General features: G+C 33.0%; 2 pseudogenes; one reads left to right on the top strand and one right to left on the bottom strand.

Moving 5' to 3' along the window:
- Positions 3,854 to 10,068, top strand: LOC104723631 (annotated as a pseudogene).
- The window catches only part of LOC104723632, a 3,890-nt pseudogene continuing 2,810 nt past the window's right edge, over positions 10,025 to 11,104 (bottom strand).

Below are 11,104 nucleotides of genomic sequence, written 5' to 3'. Positions count from 1 at the left end.
TAGTATAGAAAATTTTATTTTATAATATCACGAATTTCTATTAAGAAAATTAAATTTAACTAAATAATATAACTAAAATCTAAAAATACTACAACATAAAATATTGATAGTGCGTAGATTCGTCATCCATAGTTGTATAAGAAAAATGTAATAAAAATCTTTACCAACGTCTAAGTTGTGAAGTTATAATTTGGGAACCAAGCATTTGGCTAAACTATGTTAGACAATGAAAATCAATGAAAATTTTAAAATAATACAATGTCTATTATTCATAGATATGAAAATAGTGAGATAGGTGGAAGTAGTCGAAGATATATGTGTAGTAGTATATTAATCCCATGATGCTATAAAGAGGAGGACTCTCAACCCTAAAAGCTTGAGTTCAAGCCCTACAAGGAGGACTTGCAAAACCACGTTGATATCGCTGCCGATTTCGACCTTATCTTTATTGCTTCTTCGTCAAGTTACGACGTTCTAAGCAAGATCCGTTCGTGAATCCGAATTCTCCTGAAGATCTAGCTTTCGCGTCCTTAAATATTGTACTTACGCATTGATTTAGTTTGTCTACCCATATATGAAGCGTAGTTAAATCCAGCCTTATATGAAGTTCATATATAAATGTGTTTTCGATCATAGCAATCTGATTATCACTTATGATACCCCGTTTTCTTTTATTAGCAAGATTTTCTGATCTCGCATGGTTTGTATTTGTTTTTTTGTTGTTCATGATTTTCTATCGTACTTAAGGTTTTGATTTGATATAGGATACCACTTAATATATATTTTTATATAATAAGATATATACTCTATTTCATGACAGTGAGTCAGGGATAGGTAAATATTTTCTTTTTGTTTTTGGATTAGTTTTTTTGTTTGGTAAATATTTTTTTAATTTTTTTTAGCAATTAACTTAGACATGTGTCAAAAACTAAGTTCGTTAATTTGACACATGTCGCGATCATGTTAAGCAGTAATCTGGACACATGTCAACATCTTATCGATACTATTAACATGTGTCACTCTCTCGTTAATGAGTAACTTTGACATCAAACTTTATATAATAAGATATGTCATTTTAATTTTTGTTTTTTGATATGTTGTTAGTTACTAATAACATAACGACCCCTAAATTTTACATTTTGATCCCCATAAATTTAAAATTTACATTTTGATCCCTTTGAATTTTGAATTTTGATCTTATTGAAACAAAATTTTCATTTTGACCCTCCGAAAACTTGCGTTTTAACCTCATTAAACCAAAAAAAATTATTTTAACCTCTTACATTTTATATTTTTAATCCATTAAAAAAATTGACCTCTTTAAAACTCGGCTCTGGCTCCGCCACTGGTCACGGCCATGATCATCCCTAAACTAAGGGGCTGTTATTGGAGATGTGATTTCTAAATCTATATAGAATTGTAAATAATGGAAATAAAAACATATGGATTTTGAAATAACATGTTTTATCCTTGGATATGAATCCTTCTATTTTACACTTTCAAATTCATTCAAATCTATTTAAAACATAATGTGGATTTTGAAATCCAAAAACAAGTTATTAAATGAATAATCTGGGATTTTAATAAGTATTTGTAAATCATATAACCAATAATACATAATTTTGATAAGTATTTTAAAATCACTGATTGAATAACACTTGATTTTTGTTTGAATTTCCAAATCCATTAAAATCATAGAACCAATAACTCCACCGAAACTTTGGATTGTTGCTGGCTTGAATATACAAAGCTCTCGGTCCATCGTAGATTTAACAAGTTGGTATTAGAAACAGAGGATTTGATCTCTTAGAACCGTTGAACTTTGGTCATGTTTGATCTCTCTTCACAACTAGTAGTAAAATTGTGTACATGGGTAGTTTGGTAAAATCACGACTGCCCTTAAATCGATTCCATTTCCACTGCCAGTTTGGTGATTTGATGATGTAGCAAACATTATATATAATTGAAACGTACTCTAATTTGGTGATCTCCTTATATAATAAGACGGAAGTACATAACTTTTTTTTATAGATTATATAATAAATATATTTATAATTTTTTGGTTATAAACTTGTGATATAGGTATATCATAATATATAGGTTAGTCTTATTTTTGATAAATAAAGATAGTATGAATTTAGTTAATTATAGTAACATATAAATCAATTATAAGTAACATTTAAAAGATAAGAAAATCTCTCAACCTAATTAAAACAAAAATATGTGATTCTTCTTTCACATTTATATATTTTATATTTTAATTATTTTAATTTTTATCTAATATATTTAGTTAATAAAATTTATGATTTTTTCTGCATATGATGTAATTTAAAATTTTTAAAACAGACATATATTGCTCAACTGATGAATAAAAAAATATACAAAATGTCCTACATCACCTAAGAAAACTAGGCAAAGATTCAAAGTCATAATAATAAAAAAGAAACCAAAATGTTTCTGAATACAAATGAGCAGAACCTTGATTTATCAGGCATTGAAATTAAAAAATTTATGCATTTTATTATGGTTCTTTATTTTAAAGAATTTCAACTTTTAATAACTTTAAAAATTCAAATGTATAACTTTTTAAAATTTTAAAGATTATTAATATTTCAATTATTAAAACATTTATCTTTTTATAAATGTTTAAGATATGAATAATATTTAAACTTTATAAGAAGTTCAAATATTATAAGTATTTCAATTTCTAAAATAATAAAATTTATTCAAAAATTTTAAATTTTAATAATATATATGAATTAAAATATCACATGCCGAGTTATATGGCAGGACATGTTTGAGTTGATATTAATAGAAAATTAAAATGTCATTAATTCGGTGCTACATGGGTAAAATATTATATCATTATTTTGTGAACTTTTTAAAAACTTTAAAGATTATTAATATTTCAATTATTAAAACATTTAATTTTTATAACTGTTTAAGATATTAATAATATTTAAACTTTATAAGAAGTTGAAATATTATAAGTAGTTCAATTTCTAAAAAAAGAAACTTTATTAAAACATTTTAAATTTTAAAAATATATTTAGATTTTTATGAAGTTTTTTCTGCGGTGTACAACGAATTAAAATATCACACGACGGGTTATATGGCTAGACATGTTTGAGTAAATATTAATAGAAACTTAAAATGTCATTAATTCGGTGCTACATGGATAAAATATTATCTCATTATTTTGTTAACAATATGAATATTAGATTAATAGACGTATCTAATTAAATCGATTAATTAATATTGTAACAAAATAATTAATATGTGGTATAGTGTAGGTTAAGTCATATAATTAACAATCAAAATACAATAAATAATTTTAAAAACTAAATAAATCAAATAAAATTAACAAACAGAAATTAATATTTTTATCAAATAACTTAAACTGCAGTGTACCGCGGGTCAAAATCTAGATCTACTAGAATAGATCTTACAAAATAAATGTTATTTTCATAAGTTATATTCAACATATTCATTGCATAGTGTTTGAGCGAAAAATAAAAAAAAATTAAAACAAATAAAACAATCATATATATAACAGTTTATATAAAAATTACAAAAAAAATAAAATAAATGTTAACTCGTGCTCTAGCACGGGTCCAATTCTAGTTTGATGTAAAGTGATTACACAGGATCGTCACGGAAAAGAAATAAAAAAATCTTCAGAGACGGCTTGATTTTTGTTGTGTTCTTCAAATATAGTATATATGGTCTAAAATGTTTCAACTGTAATGTCTCGTGAAAGCAACCGCAATGTCTGTTTATGACTTTTTTTCCTTATTTGGTTTGATTTTAGTTGCTAGCTACCATGCTTTTGTGGTCGTGGGAACTTTGCATTAAAGACCTTTAGACTCCTGTCCTTATTCAGAAGCCACTTGGTTGTGATTATTTTTTATTTGCAAGCCATACTTCTACTCTAACTTGTAGTATAACATTTCTTCCTCTATATATATTTTTTTTTGGTGTGGAAAGTATCCATTTTAGGAATGCCTCAAACAGATGGAGTTGAGTTAGCTTCTAGGAACAATGATGTTTTTGAAGATGAGGAGCTTCAGTCTCAATGGGCTGGTATTGAGAGATTACCAACTTTTGAAAGGATCACTACTTCTTTGTTCTACAAAAGAGATGAACAAGGGAAGAAAAGTGAGAGACGAGTCATGGATGTTTCTAAACTTGAGGATCTTGATAGACGTTTGTTTATTGATGAGCTCATCAGACATGTTGAGGATGATAATCTCCGCTTATTGCAGAATATAAGGCAGAGAATTGACGAGTAAGTCACACTTATCTCTTTTTCTATTAGTCTCGAGTATTCGTGATACAGAAGACAAGGTTCATGTATTTTTTGTAGGGTTGGTATCGAGTTACCAACGATTGAAGTGAGGTTCAGTAATCTTTTTGTCGAAGCAGAGTGTGAGGCTGTTTATGGAAAGCCGATCCCAACTCTGTGGAATGCTATCACTAGCAAACTCTCTGTAAGTGTCATTGAGTTTCTTTGACTTGTCTTTCTATTTTCATTTTCTGCTGAGATTCAATCTTTCTTTGTAATGGTTGATTTTGACAGAGATTCATGTGTTCAAAGGAAGAAAAGAAGATCTTGAAAGGTGTCAGTGGCATCATAAGGCCTAAAAGGTAGATTCTTGAATAAGAAAACTTCCTGCATTGTTTTCAAGAATGATGAGTTTAATTCAGAAGATTTGAGGGTTTTTTTTTTTGTAGAATGACTCTGTTGCTTGGTCCTCCTGGTTGTGGTAAAACTACTCTACTACTCGCACTTTCTGGAAGACTCGACCCTTCTTTAAAGGTTTGGTTCATTTTTGTCATTGAAGCAGCTTTATGTTTCATAAATCATATGGTTTTAAGCTTCCACTTTTCAGACTAGAGGAGAAGTTAGTTACAATGGTCACTTCTTCTCAGAGTTTGTTCCTGAGAAAACATCGAGTTATGTAAGTCAAAACGATCTACATATCCCAGAGCTTAGTGTGAGAGAGACACTCGATTTTTCGGGTTGTTTTCAAGGAACAGGAAGCCGTTTAGGTAATGGTACTAATGAATTCTTATGTCTTTGTATAATTATTGAACTTTATTGACCTTGAAAACTACTATAATCTTTATAATTCAACAGAAATGATGAAAGAGATTAGTAGAAGGGAGAAACTGAATAGGATAGTTCCAGATCCTGATATAGATGCATACATGAAGGTAACATACCTTATGGATCTTCATGTATGACAAAACAAATCTATAAAACTTGATTTGAGATATAACTTTTTATCATGACAGGCAGCTTCAATTGAGGGTTCAAAAACTAATATACAAACGGACTATATCCTTAAGGTACTATATGATACTTTTCAGAGTCTGTTCTTTTTTTACTTCTCCTTCTATCAGAAGTTAACTAATGTGTCTGTGTTTCAGATACTAGGACTCAATATCTGTGCAGATACGCTTGTTGGAGATGCTTCAAGACCAGGAATATCTGGTGGCCAAAAGAGAAGATTAACTACAGGTACTTTTAACTTTTCACACAATGGTTTTTTAGGATCTTCCAAAGCAAACTTTCATATTTGGTATATACATATTGCAGGGGAGATGATCGTAGGTCCAATAAAAACTCTGTTCATGGATGAAATAACGAATGGTTTGGATAGCTCAACTACATTCCAGATTCTATCATGTCTCCACCAGTTTGTACGTCTCTCTGAAGGAACCATACTAGTTTCACTGCTTCAGCCTGCACCAGAAACATTTGAGCTTTTCGACGATGTGATTCTTATGGGAGAAGGAAAGATAATTTATCAAGGTCCACGGGAACTTGTCTGTGGATTCTTTGAGGATTGCGGATTTAAATGTTCAAATAGGAAATCTGTAGCTGAGTTCCTTCAGGAGGTATGAATATGATAAATGATGATGATGATGATGATGATGATGATGATGATACTTTTAAGTCTTGAAACTTTGATGATCATCATGCTCTTTTTGATGCAGGTTATTTCAAGAAAAGATCAAGAACAGTATTGGTGTCACAGAGACAAACCATATTGTTATGTCTCCATTGACTCATTTATTGAGAAATTTAAAAAGTCTGATTTTGGATTACAACTACAAGATGAACTCTCAAAGACATGTGAAAAGTACTCTCAGACGACTCACAAGGATGCACTTTGCTTTAAAAAATACTCACTTAGTAACTGGGAGATGCTAAAAGCTTGTTCAAGAAGAGAGTTTCTTCTGATGAAACGTAACTCTTTCGTTTACGTGTTCAAATCTGGACTTGTGAGTTCTCTTTTTACTTTGCCAAAAAAGCTTATACTTGTTTCTTTAATTACTAAACCTTTTTCCCCCCTTTTTCTTGCAGCTAATGTTGATTGGATCCATCACAATAAGTGTTTATCTACGGACTGGGTCTACAAGAGATGCTCGTCACGCTAATTATCTTATGGGTTCTTTATTCTTTTCTCTCTTTAAACTTCTTGCTGATGGACTTCCAGAACTCGCCTTGACAATCTCGAGGATTGCCGTGTTCTGCAAGCAAAAAGAGCTTTACTTTTATCCAGCTTGGGCATATGCAATCCCTTCTGCTATTTTAAAGATACCAATTTCATTTCTTGAATCATTCCTCTGGACCTCTCTGACATATTTTGTCATTGGCTACAGTCCTGAGATGGGAAGGTACTAGTACTACAATCCCTTCAGTTCTTGAAACTTTTCTCTTCTTAACCAAATTTTTTTTTTTGTTCTTCCTTCAGGTTCATTCGCCAGTTCTTGATCTTCTTTGCTTTACACCTTTCATGTATATCAATGTTCCGTGCTATAGCTGCCGTATTTCGAGACTTTGTTGTTGCCACAACCATGGGAACCATCATTATAGTGATTATCACAGTATTTGGAGGGTTTATTGTTCGAAAACGTAAGTTTGTTTCTTGGAACATGAGTTATGTAATAGGTCTTTGAATTTGAAGGTTCATTGTAATGGTTCTATTGTTATTTCTCAGCTTCAATGCCTTCTTGGCTTGAGTGGGGTTTCTGGTTTTCTCCATTGTCATACGCTGAGATTGGTCTAACCGCTAATGAATTTTTCGCTCCACGGTGGAGCAAGGTAGTGAATAAATCTTCATAACGCTTTCACATTTTTGTAGCTAATTGTTTTGTTCATTACTGATACTTATCATCTTTTTCTTTTTATTACCTTTAGACAACATCTGAAAACATAACTTTGGGGGAACAAGTTCTTGATGCTCGTGGGTTGAACTTTGGTAGTCAATCTTACTGGAATGCATTTGTCGCTTTGATTGGCTTCACACTCTTCTTCAATACTTTTTTTGCACTTGCCCTAACCTTTCTAAAGAGTAAGTTCACAAAAAATATAAATAGAAGATGTGACTTAATGAAGATGTGACTTAATGATGTTGTTATTTCTCAGCTTCGCAGAGGTCTCGCGCTATAGTTTCTCGTGAGAAGAACACTCAAAGCTTAGAGAAAGAATATGTATCAAGTTCTGAAACTGCTTCCCAATATAAAAATGCATTGCCTTTCAAACCCCTAACTTTCACATTTCAAGATGTACAATATTTTATTGAGACTCCTCAGGTAAAGACTAAAGATTATTATAAACTTTCTTGAATCCTTTCAAACAAGACATAAGAGTTATATAATGAGTGGATATATATCATTTCTGTTAAAAAAGGGAAAGAAGCTGCAGCTTCTCTCTGACGTTTCAGGAGCATTTAAGCCAGGTGTTCTCACTGCTCTAATGGGTGTGAGTGGGGCTGGTAAAACGACTCTTCTTGATGTTCTCTCGGGTAGGAAAACACGCGGTGATATTAAAGGAAAGATAAAAGTAGGCGGTTACCTTAAGGTCCAAGAAACATTTGCACGAGTTTCAGGTTATTGTGAACAGTTTGATATCCATTCTCCCAATTTAACTGTCCAAGAGTCTCTTCAATACTCTGCTTGGATTCGACTTCCTTCTAACATCAATTCAGAAACGAGGAGCGTAAGTCATTATTTGGTAAAACAGAAGTTGTCCTTTTAGCTTCCTTGTCTGAGTATTTTTCTTTATTTTTGTTTTTTTCAGGCAATAGTTAATGAAGTTCTTGAGACGATAGAGCTAAAGGAGATTAAAGATTCCATAGTAGGAATGGCTGGAATTAGCGGTTTAACAACAGAACAACGCAAAAGACTAACTATAGCTGTTGAGCTTGTTTCTTATCCTTCAATCATATTTATGGATGAACCAACAACAAGATTAGATGCAAGAGCTGCTGCAATTGTAATGAGAGCTGTTAAGAACATCGCTGAGACTGGCAGAACTGTTGTTTGCACAATTCACCAGCCGAGCATAGATATCTTTGAAGCATTTGATGAGGTATAAATGTTGTAAAACATTCATCTCATTATGAACGTTTCATACATCATATTATTGACCATTCAATTGCAGTTGATTCTGATGAAAAGTGGAGGAAAGATTTCTACTATGGACCTCTTGGACAACATTCATGCAAAGTTATTGAATATTTCATGGTCAGTTTCTATAAATAATACTGAAACTGTTGCATATAAAGTATGGTTTATTCTTTATTATTTTAGAACAAGGAAAATTTCTACTGTAGAGCATTCCTGGAGTTCCGAAAATGAAAGAGAACTCTAATCCAGCCACTTGGATACTAGACCTTATTTCTAAATCATCAGAAGAAAAACTTGGTGTTGATTTGGCACAGATGTACAAGGAATCAACTTTGTTTAAGTAAGTCTATATAAACAAGAATCATTTAGTTATACCCTGGATGTTGTTTTGCCTGAAACTGTAATTGTCTTTTTGTTGTTGTTCTGTTTTAGGGAGAACAAAGTGGTAATTGAGCGAATGAGATGTACATCTTTGGGATCTGAAGGTTTGATCTTGTCTTCACGATATGCTCAAACGGGTTGGGAACAATTCAAAGCATGCCTATGGAAACACCATCTCTCTTATTGGAGAAACCCTTCCTACAACCTCACTCGCATCATTTTCATGTGTTTTACTTCTTTGCTCTGTGGCATTCTTTTCTGGCAAAAAGCTAAGGAAATGTTCGTCACACTCCCGCCGCCATCTTTCTTGAATCCGGCTTTGAACCGCGTGATTTCCTTAATCAAACTTTGTTTACCTCTCCTTCTTTGCAGAAACAATCAGCAAGATCTATTCAACATATTTGGCTCAATGTTCACGGCTGTTCTATACTCTGGAATAAACAACTGCTCAACTGTGTTGTTTTGCGTTGCAACCGAACGTAATGTCTTCTACCGCGAAAGATTTGCCCGTATGTACAACTCATGGGCGTATTCCCTTGCTCAGGTTAAAACACTTTCTCAATCAAACCAGAAAGGAAGGAAAAAAAAAAAAAAAAACTGAGCGTTGGTATTGACTTTTTTGGTTTGCAGGTGTTGGTTGAGATTCCATACTCATTGCTCCAGTCTATTGTATATGTGATAATCGTATACCCTATGGTTGGCTATCACTGGTCGGTCTTCAAAGTGTTTTGGAGCTTCTACTCAATCTTCTGTTCCTTGCTCATCTTTAACTATTTCGGCATGCTTTTAGTCGTCGTGACCCCAAACGTTCACGTTGCTTTTACTCTCCGATCTTCTTTTTACTCAGTTGTCAATCTCTTTGCTGGTTATGTCATGCCAAAACCAGTAAGTCCTCTTACCTCTCTTTACCAAGTCTATTCTCGCTGTTATGAGAATTATGAGAGTTTTTGTTGTTGATGCAGAACATTCCAAGATGGTGGATTTGGATGTATTACTTGAGCCCTACGTCATGGGTTTTGAACGGATTGCTCACATCGCAGTATGGAGATATGGAGAAAGAGATATTAGCTTTTGGAGAGAAGAAGAAGGTTTCAGCTTTCTTGGAAGGCTATTTTGGTTATAAATATGACTCTTTGGCTCTTGTAGCTGTCGTCCTTATCGCCTTCCCCATTCTCTTGGCATCTCTTTTCGCATTCTTCATTGGTAAACTCAATTTCCAAAAGAAGTGAATTCCAATATCCTCATATAAAGGAGAATGTTTTGGTATTTACAAATGAGTTTTTTTTTTTCTTAGAAACAAGTAGAAAGAAAATAAAAAAAGCTTCTACAATTGGTCAACAAACTGTTGCTACAATTGTGCAAAAAAAAAAAAAAAAAAAAAAAAGGTGCAATCGAGAAAACTCACATAACTTAAAACTCAAAACTTTGGATAGAGAATGAGACTAACCATATACATAAGAAGGATCTGAATTTTCTTCTTCTCCTTCCACTTGTTACAAAAAGAGAGTTTTCTGGGTGGTCAAACTCAGTCTTGTATGAGACACTTTTTCCGAAGTTGGTCAGGAAAATAAAGCTAACCCACCTATATTGAGCATTAAGGTTGATGCGAGCAGAGTTCTCTTACACACTGTGTCGCATCAACAAGCTTACCTCGGATTCCACCACTGGTGTTCGAGCAGAAGAACCGTAGACCTTCGCTCTGGCTTTTTTTTAGCTGATTCTTGAAGAGAATAGCCAACACAAAATTGCTAAGTGTTCATAGCAATTAGCTCATCCGGCATGCATTGCCTTATATTAATGACCATTGATTTGTTATAAGACGAGGAGATGTCACAACATTGGCGGCGAGGAGAACCCATCTGAGGAAAGAAAAATGTGAACTCGGGCAAAAGTGAAGGCATTTTTACTGATAAGCAAGAGATATAAATTATACCTGTTCAGCACCAAGTTCTAGCTTACGAGATAGAACTCTGATGCGTTCTAGACGCTTAACAGCTTCTGCTCTGTGGCAATTTCCGACTCTATGGAGATAATAATTACTCCATGTTCCCTCATTCCCATCTGATCCTACACTGTCCAAGGAAAATACGAGGGGCCTCCCGCATGGATCCCTGGGATAATCTCTTGTACTGAACATATAATTGCTTTGAACCCCTGACCCTCTCCTCCATGTAGAAAACGTCTTTTGCAGGGTGAGAAGTTCCGGGAGAAGTTTATTACCTTCATAAACTTGAATCGCGTAACCCCACACAACCGAAACAGTCACTGTGTTCAAAGAATCATAACACACACTCTGCTGCAA

Source organism: Camelina sativa, chromosome 11, assembly GCF_000633955.1.
Source record: "Camelina sativa cultivar DH55 chromosome 11, Cs, whole genome shotgun sequence".
Taxonomy (NCBI): Eukaryota; Viridiplantae; Streptophyta; class Magnoliopsida; order Brassicales; family Brassicaceae; genus Camelina; species Camelina sativa.
The sequence above is the reverse complement of the archived record's forward strand: the minus strand, read 5'-3'. Positions and strand labels throughout refer to the sequence as shown.